General features: G+C 40.6%; 1 protein-coding gene and 1 pseudogene across 1 annotated transcript in view; both read left to right on the forward strand.

Annotated features, from left to right (window-relative positions):
- Positions 1-15480, forward strand: part of LOC143659032 (uncharacterized) — a 146173-nt gene that overhangs the window by 72285 nt on the left and 58408 nt on the right. The gene's annotated exons all lie outside the window — the stretch shown is intronic.
- On the forward strand, positions 7310-7999 carry LOC143659957 (latexin pseudogene; annotated as a pseudogene).

The raw sequence follows: 15480 nt of genomic DNA on the forward strand, positions 1-15480 counted from the left end.
CTCCACAGAAACACTGACAAAACAACCAGAAATTGTTAGAATGACTGTCAGAAATCTGGGAAATAATTTAAGATCTTGCCATGGTCAGGTTCATCTGTTAACTTGGCCATGTGGTGGTCCCGGTCATCTGGTCAGGCGAGTGCTGGCCTGTCTGTTGCTATGAGGACATTTCATGGACTTAAATCATGATTATATTGGCTGCATCCACAGCTGATTGCATTTTTATCAGCTAAGGGGAGAGTCTTCAGCAATGAGTGATGCCTAATCCAGTCACTGACTTTAAAGGAGGATTCATAAGTGACAATCAGCCTCCCTGCTTCAACCAGTGAGCCTCTCCTGTGGAGTTCATTCAGACCCTTCATTGGAATCACCAGCTTCACAGTCTGCCCTACAGATTTTGGATTCTTCCATTTCCACAGTTGCCCAGCCAGACTCTCCTGAGTGGTCACTAAAGACCTTCATGGGAGAGCAGCTTGCAGCCTGTCCTACAGACCTTGGGCTCTATTTTTATAAATTATATATCTACAGATATTTCCTGCTGATTCTGCTTCTCTAGAGAACCCTAGCTAATACAACTTGGTACTGGCTGTGGTTTTAAGTAACAGAGTCTTAAAATGGATTTTTGCAATTGGTTTTCTACTCTGAAAGGACTCAGAGGCACTAAGGACTCTGTTTTCTGTAATCAGAAAAACACTGCCAATCCATAGGGCTAGTTGGCAAAAGAGATAGTCAAAATACCACAATTGGACTCTTCTAATTCTTCAACTGTATAAAGCCAGACTTTGGGGGATAATGTTTTTGACATCTTTATGGAGGTTTCTGGAAATAGAAGGTGTAGAGATGTTGGCTGGTTGTTGTTAGATATGGTATATACTTTCATGAAGAAAAGGGATTAGCTGAAGTCTTCAAATGAGAAGCTTACATGCCTTATAACATATGTAAATATTCTTTGGGTGCCCTGAAGTAAAATCTTATTTCCTATCACTGCAGACTTGAGATCTCTGAACATCAGACTCAGACATTGTTATAGTAGCAACTTTACAACATAAACTGAAATCTCAATCTTGTAAGGTGTTTGCTGTTAAAATGAGGGCATTGATTAGAAAGGAGTGGGAAGCTGAAAAGTGGGATGACATATGGATTGATAATAATGTAGTGGAGAGGTTGAAACCCTAGATCATGCTGAGTCTTTCCTAGATACCCATGAAATAGTCTGCCATGAGAACATAGCCACCCCACCTCCAACACCCCCTGAGGAGTTGGCCACCCAACATCGACATGAAGGGATCAATCTGAGAGTGATTAATAATGTTTCACCAGATGAAACTGCAAATGATTGCCCTGAAACAATTGACTTGGAAGATTCTTCTAACTCTCTTCATGATACACCCTCTCCATGCCTCACTTCTTCCAGGCCTATAACTAGACTAAAGTCCCAACAGGCCTCAAAAGGTGAGGTACAAAGTGTCACCCATGAAGAGATATATTATACTCCAAAAGAACTGCATGAGTTTTCCAATTTATGTAGGTAGAAATCAATGGAATATGTGTGGCAATGGATTTCAAGGGTATTGAATAATGGTGGGAGGAATATAAAGCTGGATCATGCAAAATTTTTGATATGGGCCAACTAAGAAGAGATTTGGCATTTGATGTTATAGTTCAAGGGGTTAGAAAGGGCATTAAATGTATGTTTGGATGGGTGGCTGAAACATGGATCAAAAGGTGGCTGATGTTATCTGAAGTTGAAATATCAGAACTGCTTTGGTATAATGTAGATTAGGGGATCCAACAGCTTAGAGAGATTAGACAGTTAGAATGGATTTATCATGGAAAGCCTGCTCATACATCCCAGGAATGTCCAGAGGATGCACCTTTTATCAGAACTGTGAGAAATAAATTGTAAGGCAAGCTCCATCATCCCTGAAGAGCTCTATAGTTACCCTTCTCTGTATGTCAGATATTACCCTGGGAACTGATGTCACTGAGCTGGAATCCTTAAACACAATGGGGATGATCAGATCCCAAGTTGGCAGAAGCCAGGTGGCAGCACTTAACCACCAAAGACAAACTGGACATGGCTATCATAATGGACAGTAGACTCAAAGCAGAAGCCAAAATAATCTGACTCACAGAGATTTGTGGCGTTGGCTAGTAGATCATGGAGTACCCAGAAGTACAATAGATGGCAGTCTACTAAATTCTTGTTTGACCTGTAAAAGTGAAAGAGCTCTAGGCCAAGTGAACAGAAGTCTAAGTTTAATCACAAAAACAGGGGGTCTTGGCCCCTGAATCAATATCCAGATTTGAGACAGGTTACAGACCCACAGCCCCTTCAATGAGGGGGAGTCTAGTTGCCTTTGGATGAGGACCTTCTTACACTGCCACTAATTTATACTGTTCATCTTCCTCCAAGCCTTCCCTGAGGACATCAATGACCTTTTGCCAGGGAAACTGTACAATGGGTAAAAGGAAATTGTCAGATATTTGGGGGATTATTAGACAATGGTTCAGAAGTGACATTAATTCCAGGGGACCCAAAGCATCACTCTGGTTCACCAGCCAGTGTGGGGGCTTATGGAGGTCAGGTTATTGATAGAATTTTAGCATAGACCCATCTCACTGTGTGTCCAGTGGGCCCCCTGACCCATTCTGTAGTTATTTCCCCAGTTCCAGAATGCATAATTGGAATAGAAATACTGAACAATGGGCACGATCCTCACATTGGCTAACTAATATGCAGTGAGGGCCATTACAGTATGAAAGGCCAAGTGGAAGCCATGAGAACTGCCCCTATGTAGCAAAATATTGCATCAGAAGCAATACTAGATTCCTGGAGGGATTGCAGAGATTCATGCCACACTTAAGGACTTGAAGGTTGCAGCAATGGTGATTCCCACCACATCCCCATTCAACTCTCCTATTTGGCCTGTGCAGAAAACAGATGGATCTTGAAGGATGACAGTGGATTATAGTAAGCTCAACCAGGTGATAACTCCAATTGCAGCTGTTGTTCCAGGTGTGGTATCATTGATTGAGCAAATCAATACATCTCCTTGTAAATGGTATGCAGCTACTGAGCTGGAAAATGCTTTTTTCCTTAATAGATGTTAATAAGGACCACCAGAAACAGTTTGCCTTCAGCTGGCAAGGTCAGAAGTATACTTTCAATGTTCTACCCCAGGGGTACATCAACTCTCTAGCCCTATGTCATAATCTTGAGGCAGATGCCTCAATTGTTTCTCCCTCCCACAAGACATCACACTGCTCTATTATATTGATGATATCATATTGATTGGACCCAGTGAGCAAGAAGTAGCAACTACTCTAGGCTTATTAGTAAGGCAATTGCATGTCAGAGGATGGGAGATATATCCAACAAAAATGCAGGGGCCTTCCATCTCAGTGAAATTCTAGGTGTCCAGTGGTGTGTGCCACGTTAAGATATCCCTTCTACGGTGAACATAAGTTGCTGTATCTGAACCCTCCTATGAACAAAAAGAAAGCACAATGCCTAGTTGGTCTCTTCGGATTTTGGTGACAACATATTATGCATTTGGATGTGCTACTCTGGCCCACCTACTGAGTGACCAGAAAAACAGCTAATTTTGAGTGGGGATGTGAACGAGAGGAGGCTCTGTGACATTTCCAGTCTGCTGTAGAAGCTGCTCTGCCACTTGGACCATATGATTCAGCAGATCCAATGGTGCTGGAAGTTCAGTGGCAAATAGAGATGCTGCCTGGAGTCTTTGGCAGACCCATATAAGAGAATTACAATGCAGACCATTAGGATTTTGGAACAAAGCTTTACTATCAGCTGCAAATAGCTACTCTCTTTTTGAGAAACAGCTTTTGGCCTGCTACTGGGCTTTAGTAGAGACTGGCTGCTTAACCATGGGCCACCAAGTTACCGTGAGAACTGAGTGCCTATCATGAGCTGAGTGTTGTCTGACCCACCAAACCATAAAGTTTGTCCTGTGGAGCAACAATACATTATAAAATGGAAATGATATATATGAGATGGGGCCAGAGCAGGTCCTGAAGCCACAAGTAAGTTACATGATGAAGTGACCCAAAAGCCCATGGCCTGCACTCCTGCCACATTACCTTCTCTTTCCCATACCAGAGCTGTGGTCTCTTGGGGAGTTTCTTACAGTAAATTGACTGAGGAAGAGAAAACTCAGGCCTGGTTTACAGACGGTTCAGCATGATATGCAGGTACCACCTAAAAGTGGACAGCTGCAGCTTTACAACCCCTTTCTGGGATGTCCCTGATGGACAGAGGTGAGGGGAAATCCTCCCTGTGGGAAGAACTTCAAGCAGTGCCTTTGGTTGTCCATTTTTCTCGGAAGGAAAGCTGGCCTGGTGTGCATTTGAATACTGACTCATGGGCTGCTGCTGATGGTATGGCTTGACGGTCAGGGACTTGGAAAGAGCATTATTAGAAATTTGGTGACAAAGATGTCTGAGGAAGAGGTATGTGGATAGATGTTTCTGAGTGGGCTAAAAACATGAACATATTTGTGTCCCATGTGAGTGTGCACACCAGAGGGTAACTTCAGCAGAGGAAGGTTTTTAATAATCAAGTGGAAATAATGACTCATTCTGTTCAGATACCAGTCAGCCTCTTTCCCCAGCAACTCCTGTCATTTCCCAATGGGTTCATGAACAAAGCGATCATGGTGATAGGGATGGTGGTTATGCATGGGCTCAGCAACATGGACATCCACTTACCAAGGCTGACCTGGCTACAGCCACTGCTGTGTGCCCAATCTGCCAGGAGCAGAGACCCACACTCAGCCCCCATTATGAAACCATTCCCTGAGGTGATCAGCCAGCTACATGGTGGTGTCTTGATTACATTGGACCACTCCCATCATGGAAGGGGTTAGACTTTGTCCTAGCTAGAATAGACACATAATCTGGATATGGATTTGCTTTCCCTGCACGCTATGCTTCTGCCAACACTATCATCCGGTCTTACAGAAAGCCTTATACATCATCATGGTATTCGCACAGCATAGCTTCTGATCAAGGAACCCACTTCACAGCAAATGAAGTGTGGGAATAGGCATATGATCATGGAATTCCCTGGCCTTACCATGTTCCCCATCACCCAGTGGTGGCTGGATTGACAGAAGGGTGGTATGGCCTTTTGAAAGCACAGTTACAGTGCCAACTAGGAGGAAATAACTTGCTGGGTTGGGGTGATGTTCTCCAGGAGGTTGTATATGCTCTGAATCAGCATCTAGCATAAGGTGCTGTTTTTCTCACAGCCAGGCTCCATGGGTCCAGGAAACAATGGATGGAAATGGGAGTGGCACACTTAATATTACCCCTAGTGATCCACTAGGAAAATGTTTACTTCCAGTCCCTGTGACCTTGAGCTCTGCTGGTTACAGATTTTAGTCCCAGAAGGGGGAGTGCTCCACCAGGAAAAACAACAATGATTCCATTGAACTGAAATCTAAGACTGCCACCTGGTCATTTTGGGCTACTCATGCCCCTGGATCAACAAGCCAAGAAGGGAATTACTTTACTGCTGGAGTGATTGACCCTGACTATCAAGGGGAAAGAGGACAGCAACTACCAATGGAGATAAAGAAGAGTTTTCCTGAAATATAGAGATCCCCTAGGGTGTCTTTTAGTACTACCATTCCCTGTGATTAAAATCAATGGAAAACCACAACAACCCAATAAAGGCAGGACAACCAATGACTCTCAAACTTCAGGAATGAACGTTTGGGTCTCTCCACCAGCAAACAACCACAGCCAGCTGAAGTGCTTGCTGAGGATAACAGGAACATGGATTGGTAAGTGGAAGAAGGTGGTGATGAATATGAACTACAGCCATGGTCAGTTAAGAAATGGGAACTTTAATGCTGTTGCTTCATGTTGACACATTTAAGTTGTAACATATCAAGTTTAAGAGTGAATATTACACAAAGACTCCCACCCTATTCTCGGGAGTTGAGTACTGTTAGGCGAGGAAAAAAAAATGTGTGTTATTTTCTATATAGAGAATATGGTTTAAGGTGATGTGTATAGCTGCCAAGTTGACAGGGAGTGGACTGTCATGGTCAGGTTCATGTGTCAACTTGGCCTGGTGGTGATACCGAGTCATCTGTTCAGGCAAGTGCCAGCCTCTCTGTTGCTATGAGCACATTTCATGAACTTAAATCATGATTACATTGGCTGTGACCACAGCTGATTGCATTTGTAATCAGCTAAGGGGAGTCTCCTCAAACGAGTGTTGCTTAATCTAATCACCAGATGGATTTTAAGGAGGATTCAGAAGAGACAGTCACTCCTGCTTCAGCTGGTGAGCCTCTCCTCTGGAGTTCATCCAGAACCTTCTTCAGAGTCACCAGCTTCACAGCCTACCCTACAGATTTGGGACTCTCCCATTTCCAGTGCTTCTCCAGCCAGGTTATCCTGAAAGTTCATTGAGGAACTTCATTGGAGATACCAGCTGGTGGCCTTGTCTACAGACCTTTGATGCTTGCATTCCCACGGTTGCCCAGTGAGCCTCACCTCAGAGTTCATTGAGCACCTTCAGTTGCTGGCTTGCAGGCCACCCTACAGATCTTGGACTCTATATTCCCATGGTTACATGAGACAATTTTATAAATTTTGCATCTATGGATATCCTCTGCTGATTTTGTTTCTCTAGAGAACCCTAACTAATACAGGTCTATAGAGACCAAATCAACACTGAATCAAGAACAAGGCAACTTAAAAATGTGAGAAAGAGAGTGCAAGTGTAGTTCAGTGGTAGAATTCTCACCTGCCATGTGGGAGACCTGGGTTTAATTCTTAGCCCATGCACTTCCCCAACAAACAAACAGGCAGAAAACATGGGAGGAAAGCTTTGTTGCATTATAACTCACCCTTGCTCCACAACCTACCCAGTCTAGCACCTGTTTTAAAGAGGGTAGCACACATTGCCAGTGTGGTACCCTGTTTTCTGGTCCAGGAGGGAGCAAAGCAGACCTTATTTGCAAATTACTCTGTTTCTTCCAAACTGTCTGGGGGCCATCTGAAGTAAGGATACATGGCACTTCTCTCTGTTTTGCCTATTTCAAAACCCATTCATGATGGAAAAGTGACAAGAGTTTTTCCAAAACATTAGGCTCAGTGAAAGTAGTAAGTTAGACCTGAGACAGTATTGTAAACAGCTTAACTACTATTTTAATACTCCAGCACAGAGCCAATCTGCAAAACCTTGGATAGGGGGCTTTTTTTGTTTGTTTCCTTCTTTAAGCTTCTGCATTCAAGGAAATCTCATTCAAAACACCTGGTGGAGGTCATGGCCCAACAGTACCAACGCTTTAAAAATGAGCTGCCTAGGAGTCACCCAGTTCAGCTTATAGAAAGTGAAAACCCAATGACCCACTTCCCAATCTTCAGAGTGCACCCTCCTCACCAAGGTTTTTCTGATGCAAACAAGCTGGCACAGAAGATATCTTATAAAAGATATAAATATTGCCTTATGTTTCCTGTGGTAGGAACTGTCCAAAAGCAAATTACACTGAACTGTACAGCTGAAGGACTTTACCTTCCCATGAAACAAGATACTGTTCTGGAAGTCTACTTCTCATTTGAAGGAGAAATTGGAGGGAAATCCAGATGAAGATGGTAACACATTTTATCAAAGATTCAAGTACATGAAAGAACTACTGGAAGCACAAAATATTCCATACAGTTTTGGAAATGTATCTTCAGAAATGAAACCAGTCCAACAGTTAGCCTGTATTGTCTGTGGTCAGGGAGTATGGCAGAATTCAAGTGAAAGTGCATGGTATAAAGTAGTGAAAATTGAAATTGTCAAGCAAGTGGAAAGAAGTGATGACCTTATTGAATTAGACTACCCCATTCATCTTCAAGCCATTGCATCTCAGGAGATTATTCCTTGGCTACTGCAAGTTCAGTGGCATCACAACATGGTACTAAAGTAAAACATAACAATGGCTTACCAAATGAAGTACAACTGGAATAACCTAAGACCCTAACACTGGGATGAAGTGTAAGATGCGTCTTAATGAGTTATGACAGTTTTCATTGGTGTCTTGGTTTATGGGTAAGGTAGTTTGAAACTGTTATATATTTTGAGAAAAGCCATGTTCTTTCCCTCATGAATCTTCTGGGTGCAAACCTACTGTTTAGGATGGAGGCTTTGATTAGATTGTTGCCAAGGAGATACGATACAACCAATTATGGCTGTGACCTCTTGATTAGATGTGATCCAGCCAATTATGATTGTGACCTTTTGAATAGATGGAGATGTGACCCACCCATTTAAGGTGACTCTGGACCAGTATATTGGAGTCTTTATGAGAGCTTATGAAGAAAGAAAGGGTTCAGAAGCAACAGAGACACAGCACAGACATTTGGAAAACCTTGGGTTGTTGAGGGAGATGCTTGAGGGACCAACAGAGAGAAAAGATGTCTAAACACGAATGTTTGGAGATGCAGAGACCAGAAGACATCACCACGTGCCTTTCTGCAAGATGCTAAGCAAGCCAGAGGCCAAAAGAACTCAAAGAGGCTGAGAGAACTACTTGACACCATAAGCCAGAAAAGGATGTGGACACCAGTCACGTGCTTTCCATGCAACAGAAGAATCCCAGATGCCATCTGACCCTCTTTTCAGAATCAAGGTATTTTCTCTGGATGCCTTCTTCTGGACACTTTTCTGGCCATAGAACTGTAGACTTGTAACTTTAAAAAATCCCCTTTATAAAAGCTGTTCTGTTTCTAGTACATTGTATTCTGGTAACTTTAGCAAACGGAAACAGAGTTTAGTCCCAGAGAAGTGGGGTGCTGAGGTTTGCAAATACAAAACATGTTGAAATGATTTTTTAAGTGGACAAAGGAAGGATAATGGAAGAACTGTGATATGTTGATAGAGAAGGCCTGAATTGTTTTGAAGAACCTGTTGGTAGAAATGTGGACTTTAAAGATCCTTCCAATGAGGCTTTAGAAAAAATGAAGAATGTGTCACTGCAAGCTGGAAGAAAGGTGACTACTTTTAAAGTGGCAGAGAATTTGTCAAATTTGTGCCATAGTTTTAGGTGGAGGGTAGAATTTGAAAGTGTAGGCTGGGATACTTAGGTGAAGAGATTTACAAACTAAATGTGGAAAATGCAGCCCTTTGCTCCTTGCTGCTTATATTAAAATGCAATGGGTGGGCGGGCCGCGGTGGCTCAGCGGGCAAAGTGCTTGCCTGCTATGCCGGAGGACCTCGGTTCGATTCCCGGCCCCAGCCCATGTAACAAAAAACGGAAAAAACAAAATACAATAAAACAAGAAAATGTTTAAAGATGTTTCCCTTTCTTCCTTCCTTCCTTCCTTCTATCCTTCCTTCCTTCTCTCTGTCTTTCCTTTAAAAAAAAAAAAAATGCAATGGGTAATTGGAGCTGAAGGGTTACAGACTGTGCAACAGAACTAGATACAAAAACTCAAAAATGGATAGCACAATACTATCTAATTGTAATGTAATTATGTTAAAACACTGAATGAAGCTGCATCTGAGCTATAGTTTTTTTGTTTGTTTGTTTGTGTTTTTTGTTTTTTCCTTTTTTATATATATTTTTAATTTTTATTTTTTTCTCTATATTATCATTCTATATCTTTTTCTGTTGTTTTGCTAGTTCTTTTCCTAAATCGATGCAAATGTACTAAGAAATGATGATCACACATCTATGTGATGATATTAAGAATTACTGATTGCATATGTAGAATGGAATGATTTCAAAATGTTGTGTGTTAATTTTTTTTAATTAATAAAAAAATGCAATGGGAAATAGATAAGCTGAGAACTGAACTCTTGGGCACAAAGGAACCAGAAATTAATTGTCTGGAAAATTCTGCACTTCCAGAAAATATGACTTCAGAGAATAGGGCATGATGTGAGAATTTAACCAAACATGAAACCACTCAGCCTTTTCAGAAAAAGCCAGGATTGGAGATGAAGTTATCTAGAAAAGATTTGTGGAAAGCTCTATTGCATGATGGCTTTGATCCCTGTGTGCTACATGGAAAACCAACAAATTTTTGTGCAATTTATATAAATGGAACCACTGTCAGTCTGGATTACAAGGGATGGAAGAGGGACAGACCAAAGTAAAAATTGCTTAAAAGACAGAACTATGGAAGCTAAGATCTGAAGCCAAGAAATCTTGGGCCAGGAGAGTGGGTCAACCTATCCATGTAAACCATGCCTGTAAGTGACTTTGATGAGATTTTGTAATGTCTGTATTTTATGTCCCCACATTAAGTTCCTCCAGGTGTGTACCTAGGAACAAGTTGCATGTTAAACCATGGAATGGTTTAAGGCTTTTGTAATATTGTGATGGAAGGAATGTATGCTGTATATGGAAATAAAATGTAGATTATGGGTCCAGAGGGTGGATGCACTAGTTTGAAACTGTGACATACCCAAGAAAAGTCATGTTCTTTTCCTCATCCAATCTTGTGGGTGCAGACCTATTGTTAAGGGAGTAAACTTTGATTAGCTTGTTTCCACAAATATTTGACACACCCAATTGTAGATGTTATCAGTTGATTAGATTATTGCCATGGAGATGTGATACAATTGTGGGTATAAACTTTTTAATAGATGGAGATGTGACCACACCCATTTAATGTGGGTCTTGAGTGATTTACTGGAGTCTTTACAGAATGTCATGAAGAAAGAGCTCAGAAGTCATAGAGACACAGATACAGACATTTGGCAATCTGTGGAGTGCTGGGGGAGATGCTTGGAATGCAAACAGAGAAAGAAGATGCCTTGATTCAGACATCTGGAGATGCAAAGTCCAGTAGAGGTGCCATGTGCCTTCCCATGAGATGAAAAGCAAGCCAGAAGCCAGAAGCCAGAAGGACCCCAGAGGCTGAGAAAGCCATTTGAAACCAGAAGCCAGAAGAGGATGCATAACCCATCCAAGTGCCTTCCCATTGGACAGAAGAAACCTGAACACCATCTGATTCTTTCTTCAGAATCAAGGTTTTAGAGGTTTGGTGGCCATGTGATCATGCAACTTGTTCCTAGGTACACACCTGGAGGAACTTAATGTGGGGACATAAATAGATATTTGCATACTGGTGTTTATGGCCAGAGTGTCTTTGAGTTACAATGGATGGGGGAGGCCTAAGGGTACAAAAACTGAGAGAAGGGAGGGGGAACTGTTATGTATACATACAAAGAGTACTGAACAGCCACAAGAAGGAATGAAGTTGTGAGGCATGCAACTAGGTGAATGAACTTCAAGGACTGTTTTTGAACAAAATGCTGAAGCAAAAGGACAAATATTATCATGCCTCACTCATAGGCATTAACTATAATATAAAATCCCAGTGAATTGAAGTTAAGAGTATGGATTAACAATTTCTGGCCTATCGTAAATGGTCCTATATTGTAAATTCTTACTCATATACTCAAGAATTGTAACTTTTATTTCTATATTCTGAGATACTGAGTTATTTATATATATCCTGGCCTTTCCCAGAATCTTCAGGCATTTATGTAATACTGGAGAATCAGACTTAAAACTCTGAAACTATGAGAATAATCACTATGCCATACCTACAGAATTATTTTAAAAGTTGGAAAAGTGACCTACTATGACTAGAAATATGAATGAAACTGATCTGGAGAGGATGAAAGTAAATCAGAATACTGGGTAAAGGATGATATCATCCATATTTTACAACATCAACTTCTGTGTGAGACCAAAGGAAGAGATATTGATTTGGTGCAAAATTTATATTATGGGTAGTGCATTACAAACTTAACTTGTATGGTCAGTTTAGTTGAACACAATAAGTACATGGAATCTTGAATATGACATGAGATCTTTTTGGTTTGACCAAATTAGTGTTGATGCCCTGATATATACTAGAGAAATTTGTGCAACTAAGAAAAAATATTTGCAAACTCCCTGTTCTAGTTTGCTAGCTGCCAGAATGCAACACACCAGAGATGGAGTGGCTTTTAATAAAAGGGGATTTATTTAGTTATAGTTCTTCAGAGGAAAGGCAGCGAATTTTCAACTGAGGTTCTTTCTTACATGGGAAGGCACACAGTGATCTCTGGTTGTCTTCTCTCCAGGCCTCTGGATTCCATCAACTTTTCCTAGGGTGATTCCTGTCTGCATCTCCAAAGGCCTGGGCTGAGCTGTGAGTGCTGAGATGAGCTACTTTGGTTGTGCTATGTTGCACTCTCTCATTTAAGCACCAGCCAATTAAATCAAACATCATTCATTGCAGCAGGCACACCTCCTAGACAATTGCAGATATAATCAGCAACAGATGAGGTTCAGATGCCATTGGCTCATGTCCACAGCAATAGAACTAGGCACTGTCACCTAGCCAAGTTGACAACTGACCTTAGCTTCCACACTCCCCTTGGGAAACTGGGAAGAAAGGAGAAAGTATTCAGTGTCCTCATTTGCAGAATTCCTGATATTCTTGCCAACGGTGGGTCAACAGGCTGAGCCCTTGATTTGGGAGTTCACCCCTATAGACTTATTCCTGAAAAGGATAGGCTAAGCCTATTTAAAACTATGCCTAAGAGTCACTAACCTCTTTTGTTGTTCAGATGTGACCTCTCTCTCTCTAAGCCAGTTCAGCAGAGAAACTCACTGCCTTACCTTCTACATGGGATATGACTTCCAGGGATGTATTTCTGGAAACATGGGACAGAACTCCTGAGATGAGTCAGCACCTACCATCATGGAATTGAGAAGGCCTTCTTGATCATAAGGGGGAAGTGAGCAATGTGAAAAAATGAAGTTTCAGTGGTTGAGAGATTGCAAACAGAGTTTAGAGGTTATTTTTATGCATTATATAGATACCCCTTTTTAGTTTATGGTGTATTGGAGTAGCTAGACAGAAGTTCCTGAAACTGTTGAACTGTGTTCCAGTAGCCTTGATTCTTGAAAGCAATTGTATAATGATATAGCTTTTACCATGTGATTGTGAAAACTCTGTGCCCACTGCTCCTTTTATCCAAGGTATGGGCAGATGAGTAAAACAATATGGATAAACAATAAAGAAATACTAGTGGGATAAGGAGTAAAATAAATAGGGACATTGCAATAGTAATGGTCAATGAGTGGGAAGGGTAATTGGTATGGATGTAAGAAGGTTTTCTTTTTTCTTTTTATTTCTTTTTCTGGAGTGATGCAAATGTTCTGAAAATGATCATGATGATGAATACACACGTATGTGATGATACTGTATACCACATATAGACTGTATGTATGTGAACATATGCCAATAAAAATATTTTTATTTTTGCATTGCAGGCACTGGGAATCGAACCTGAGTCTCCAGCAGGGCAGACAAGAACCCTGCCACTGAGACACCATTGCACCATTCTAAAAATATTTTTAAAAGAAGTGGCAAGGTATTTTTACCTGAAAGCCTTAGTTTTCACATTTTTCTGGCTTAAAACAGTAAACTTGTTTAATAAACCCTGTTTTAAAATCTTCCATTTCTGGTACCTTGCATTCCAGAAGCTTTAGCAAACTAAAACATGGGTCTAAGTTAATTTCAAAGTATCTGTTTGTATAAATGTTTTCTATATAAAAATATATGTATAAAATCCACATGTATATTCCATAATAATGTCACTGTGTAAAAATTTCTTACTATGAAGATAGTGTCATGCATATACAATAAGAAAAACTTCAATTCCTGCTTTTAAAAAATCAAACAATGGCTGAGCAAAAGTAAGCTTTCAACAGTGATGAACAGCAAACCCTGGGGAATCTTGTTTCTAGAGTTTCATGTTATAATATGCAACTATCCACTTCTCAACAAAAAAATCACAGAGTATGCAAAGAACAGGAAAATAAGGATCATTCCAAGAAAAAAAAATTGTCAGAAGTTGTTCCAGAAGAAGGGCAGTCCTGGGACTTCTACACAAAGATTTGAAATCAAACTGTCACACTTGCCCAAAGAACTCAAGGGACCACTTTCACCACTGGTATTCAATACTGTACTGGAAGTTCCTGCCTGAACAGGTAGGCAGAAAATGAAATGAAAGGCATCCAGATTGTAAAGAAGAAGTAAAATTATCTCTATTGACAGAAGATATGATCCTTTGTATGGAAAAAACCAAAGAACACTCAAGAAGGCTACTAGAGCTGATAAATAAATACACCAAAGTTTCAGGGTACAAGTTAAATATACTGTGGTAGTTAGATTCAGTTGTCAACTTGGCCAGGTGAAGGCACCTAGTTCTGTTGCTGTGGACATGAGTCAATGGTACATGAATCTTATCTGTTGCTCATTGCATCTGCAGTTGGCTAGGAGACATGCACGTTGCAATGAATGATGTTTGACTTAATTGGCTGGTGCTTAAATGAGAAAGCGCAAGGTATAGCCCAAGCAGCTTGGCATTCCTCATCTCAGCACTTGTAGCTCAGCCCAGGCCTTTGGAGATGCAGAAAGGAATCATCCCGGGGAAAGTTATTTGAACCCAGAGGCCTGGAGAGAAGGTCAGCAGAGATTACCCTGAGTCTTCCCACATAAGAAAGAACTTCAGATGAAAGTTAGCTCCCTTTCCTCTGAAGAACTAACAAAACAAATCTCTTTTTATTAAAAGCCAATCCATCTCTGGTTGGTTGCATTCCAGCAGCTAGCAAACTAGAACATATACAAAGATCACTTATGTTCTATGCAACTGGAATAAACTATCCAAAATGGAAATTAAAAAATCAATCTCATTGACAATAGCATCTAAAAGACTAAAATGTTCAGAAACAAATTAGGCAAGGAGGTGAATGAGTTCTATACTGAAGATTATAAAATAATCCTGAAAATACTTAAAGAAGATCTAAATAATTGAAAGATATCCTGTGCTCATGGATTGGAAGACAATTTAGTTAAGATGTCAATACCACTTAATGTGAACTACATATTCAGCACAACCCCTAACAAAATACTAGCAGCCTTTTTGGGAGAAATGCAAATTCACATGGAATTATATGGGCCCTGGAATAGCCAAATCAGCTTTGCAAAGGAAAAAAAAAGTTGAAGTTCACAGACTTCCCAACACCACAAGTTAATACAAAGCCTCAGTAGAGCAAAACTGCCATAGAGACATATAGCCAAACAAAGCAAAATTGAGAGCCCAGAGATGAACCCACGCATTTACAGTCAATTTATTTTTTATCAAGGCTGACAATTACATTAAACAAGAAAAGAATAGTTTCTTCAACAAATGGTATTAGGACAACTGGTTATCCAAATGTAAAAAGAATGAAGTTGGATTCAATCCCACATAATATAGAAAAATTCACTAAAAATGGATCAAGAATATAAACATGAATAAAAACTCTCCCATTAGGAGGAAACACATGGGGAAAACTTCATGCTTTTGATTTTAGTAGTGATTCCTTAAATATGACACCCAAGCACGGGAGTCAAAAGAAAAATAAATAAAATGCACTTCATTAAGATTAAATGGTG

Source organism: Tamandua tetradactyla, chromosome 16 (assembly GCF_023851605.1).
Source record: "Tamandua tetradactyla isolate mTamTet1 chromosome 16, mTamTet1.pri, whole genome shotgun sequence".
Classification (NCBI taxonomy): Eukaryota; Metazoa; Chordata; class Mammalia; order Pilosa; family Myrmecophagidae; genus Tamandua; species Tamandua tetradactyla.